At 34.3% G+C, this 4,411-nt stretch overlaps 1 pseudogene across 1 annotated transcript; it reads right to left on the bottom strand.

The window, feature by feature from the left end:
* Nucleotides 1-2,668: 2,668 nt before the first annotated feature.
* On the bottom strand, nt 2,669-3,196 carry LOC306651299 (S-phase kinase-associated protein 1-like; annotated as a pseudogene). The gene has a single exon. The product of its transcript is annotated as an S-phase kinase-associated protein 1-like (transcript).
* Nucleotides 3,197-4,411: the final 1,215 nt, after the last annotated feature.

A 4,411-nucleotide genomic window follows, 5' to 3' on the forward strand; every position in this document is an offset into this window, starting at 1 on the left:
AATAAGGAATGATAGGAATTGGAGATTAAATAACCATTTAGACATGGAGGAGGTAGGTATTTACATACTTTAGGAGAATTTTCAGAAGGACGTTCAGAGATCAGGAAGATAATATAGTCAGCGCTCCATAACTACATGTTCCATATCTATGGATTATAAATATTTTTTAAAAAGTTATGTAGTTGCTGATGTGAACTATGTAGTTAGGCCTAAGATGGTTGTATTTGTACTGAATATGGGCAGACTTTTTTTGTCTTTATTCCTTATACAATACAGTATAACAACTATTTACTATGCAAAGAAATAATCATACATTCATAGGAATAAGCACACACACACACACCCACACACACACACCTGTGAATGGTCTTAAAAGGTCTAGTTTTTCTCTTCTACAGAATTATTTTAAAAAGCATTACTAGAGAGTACAAATTTTTTTTTTTTGTATAACTTAACGCCTCCCAAAGCCCTTACTTTGCTAAATATGGCAAATGATTACATATGTTTTTCTCTTCTCCCTCAGGAGACCCTATTAAAATAATAGAAAGGGGTATGAACTCACAAGAATAAAAAAATTGGAATGTACATCATTACCACATAAGGGATTTTAATGAGTTCTAGAATATGGAAAGATAATAGAAAAACACCAGATGAATAAAGAGGAGAAAACCAAAGCCTAGACTGCATACACAAGTTGTGGGCTACAGGGGACAAAACTGACTTAGAAAAGCTCTGAAAAATAGTTCATTATGGGAGATGGCAGGCTGAGAGGTACAGGAAAGAGAAATTATGACAAAAGCTAAATCTCTACACAGAGTTGTTGGCTTCATTCCCTCTCCAACATATTCATGCTAACCAATATACAACACGGAATTGTATATGATCTATCTCTTAATACATAAACGGGAAGGGCTATCCAAATAAAAGAAATCAGATTATCAAGGGATAAACCAGGGCATCTATGATTAGTCAGGGTGTCCCATAAAACACTTCCCCCACTCTAAAATTTGGATAGATATAGCATGATAGTCATCTCCCTGACTGTACCTTACCTGATTCCTTTTGTGTAAAATTCACAACTGACAAACAGCATTTTCAAAAAGTTCATCAGAGTTCCCCATAGCAACAGAACACACACACACAGACAGAAAGACAGAAAGAGAAGAGAAAGAGAGAGATTATAAGGTTAAGGTGACTCAAAGGATTATGGGAGCCAACAAGTACCAAGACCTGCAGGTTGACTTGGCAGGCTTGAGAATTGGAGAACTGGTAATTTGGCTCCAGTGTGGGTCTGAAGGTCTGAGAACAAGGAGAATCTATGGTGTAGGTTCCAGTGTGTAAGCGGGCAGGCTCAGGCCCAAAAAGAGCCAATGTTTCAGTCTGAGTTTGAAAGTTGGAAAAAAATAACATCTTATCTGAAGCAGTCAGGCAAAAGGACTTCCCTCTTATTCAATCTTTTTGTTCTACTCAGGTCTTCAACTGATTGGACAAGGCCCACCAACATTAGGGACAGCAATCTGCTTTACTCAGTCTACTATTCAAATATTAATCTTATTCAGAAAAACCCTCATAGCCATACTCAGAATAAAGTTTAAACCAGTGTTACAGTAACTCATACATAATGCAGTCAAGTTAACACATAAAATAAACCATCAGTCAGTCTACCTTCTTGTATTTGTACTAAAAGTCAAGAATCTACAGACATTTGGAGGAAAACCTACCCATGAATGAAAAAGAATAGCAGACAGAGAATTAACTTCTAGAGAAAGAGAGACGATTCAGGAGCAGATGAAACCTAAATGCAGGTATACAAAGAAATGTGTGGTGCTGTTGTATACATAAAACAAAAAAGAGGATGCAATGGTAAAAGAATAGTCCAAGATTAATTAAAATTGTCCTGAAATTTTTAAAAATGTATTTACTAGAATATCAACTTCAATAAGAAATTGGTACATAAAGTTCAGAAAAATTCCCAGAATATCGACCCCAAAAGATAAAGTGAAAATTTTAAAAGAATAAATTTCAGATATAAAAAAAGCAATCCATAAATTTCATAAAACTCCAAAGAAAGTAGAAAGGAGGATATTAATAAATAAGAAAATTTCCAAAACCCAGAGAAGTTGTTTTTAATTGAAAAGTCTACTTTAAAATTTACCACATGAAATTTAAAATGTGTGCAATTTCAAAATACTGAGAAAAAGAAAAAAGAAAAAAAAAACCCAAAACCTTCTAGAGATAAAAGTAGGTCATTTCAATAGGGATGAGAATTCATTTAACCCTAATGAAATGACCTACAGTGGATGTCAGAAGACTGGAGTAAACTTTTAAAAGTATAATTAAATAATTTTAACCTACAATTCTATTCTAACCAAATTATCATAATATTAATAACTAACGAATACTTTTATAGTAAAAAATCATATACTATGGATGAAGATAGACTATTTATTTATTTCACCACTTTCTACAGAGAACCCACAGTCCAGTTTTATTCAGAGTAAAGAAAAAAGAAACTTCCTCTCATACTAGAAGAAATTCAGTCATAGGTTTGGAGTCTGTACTCAAACTGCACATGCAAGAAGAACAGTATGATGCTAATAAAATTGATTTGCTGCTGCATTTGTCAAATGTTTGTTTAGTATTAACAATTATAAACAGAGCAGTGCAACTAGTATTTGGAACAATCCTTATAGTGTTACAATATGAGGTACAACATTTCACTTATCTTCACACTACTGGTTCTCTTTGCATGCCTGGGCTTCTTCCTCTTTAGTAAAGTCATTTTTGATATTGAAGGTTGGGGGAATCTCCTCAGGAGTTTTCCCCTTGATCATATTGACAACATTCTTGTATGTAACATCAAGCAAACCTTTGATGTCTAAGTAGTTTGCAGCCAGAATCAGTTCAAAGAGTGTTCCTTGGTCAACTTTCAGGAATCCTTGATCCCAAACAGGAATACTGTCTGTTTGCTTTTCTTTGTTTTCATCATCCTCAGGAGGAGGAGGTGTCTGCACCACTGAATGACCTTTCTTAATAATGCTGCATTAACATTTGGTAGAGGAACTAGGTCATCATCTCCTTCTTCATTCATTCCCAAATCTTCCCACATGGCCTTCATTGTCACAGATTGTTTGGCAATTTCTACATCAACTTTAAATATCTCCCCATCAGAACTCTGCCACTTAATCAAAGTCATGGTGTTTGGTCTCAAGAAGATGGTGGGCCAGAGGCTGACAGGAGCTGGATGGTGTCCACACAAGGAAAGAAAAAGGCACAAGACAAGGCTACTCCAGGAGCAGCGTGCTGCATTGGCTTTAATACAAGTAGGTGAAGGTGCCGAGGACCCTGGGGATTGCAATGTCATACCTAAAATACTTTTGGAAACTACTTCCTGTCCATTATATTCAATCTGAGATCTACTGCTCCTAAAAAAAAAAAACACACAAGTAATGAAATACTCCTGTCATTTGGTGTGTATTTTAGGTTTTTTATATAAACCAAAAATAAATAAGTAATATTCTATTTTTAACATAACCAGAAATTTGGCTTTTCAACTTAAGAACATAATTTTTTTTCCATACACATATACAGGGACCTACATCATTATTATTAACTTTTGTATTCCATAGTATAAATGGACTATGTGACCTTTTTAGTCACTCAATTATTAGTGGATAACTGAACTGTTCCAGTTTTTTTTTTCTTTCATAAACACTGTTATGGTGAACATTGTCATAGAAGCATCCTAGTCCCTGAGTGTCTTATTTTCTACAAAAAATACTCTGCTCTCTATTTTTTCTTTGACTACAATGAGTACTCTTGATAACTCCCATTTCCCCTATTTTAGTTTTCAGTGAATGTGGCAATTTTGTTATGTCACACAGGGTTCATGATCTTTTATTTCCTTTTGTGTTGTATTGAGTAAGATTAAGGGACCTTCTGACAGGAATCTGTAAACTATCATTTCTGATTCATTTTTACACTGAAACATATACTCAGTATTATGGAATTATGGTTTCTTATCTCACAGAACAAGGAAAGAACTAAATTCCCTAAGATGATTTTCTTGACAAATACTTACAGGTAAAAATCAAGCTGCTAGATCTTTATCTTTCATGCTTGATAGCTTTGAGTTATTTGGTAAAGTGAGCTATCAGGGTAAATTAGCATTCAAGCCCTTAAGAAACGGTCTGCATTTAGGTCCTAAAAATCTATTCTTAATGATTCCAAAATATCCATAATCGTCCTTACATTGCATGATTCTTTGGTAGGATATAGAAATGTTGGTATATAGAAATTTTCTTACTGTGTCTAGTGATTGTGCTTCAAAGAAAGGGTGCATTAACTCTTTCATCAACTATTTAAGAAAACAGGAAAATCACTAACATTTATTGGTGACTTAGATACATTG

The sequence above is a fragment of the Sciurus vulgaris genome, assembly GCF_902686455.1.
Source record: "Sciurus vulgaris genome assembly, chromosome: X".
Lineage (NCBI taxonomy): Eukaryota > Metazoa > Chordata > Mammalia > Rodentia > Sciuridae > Sciurus > Sciurus vulgaris.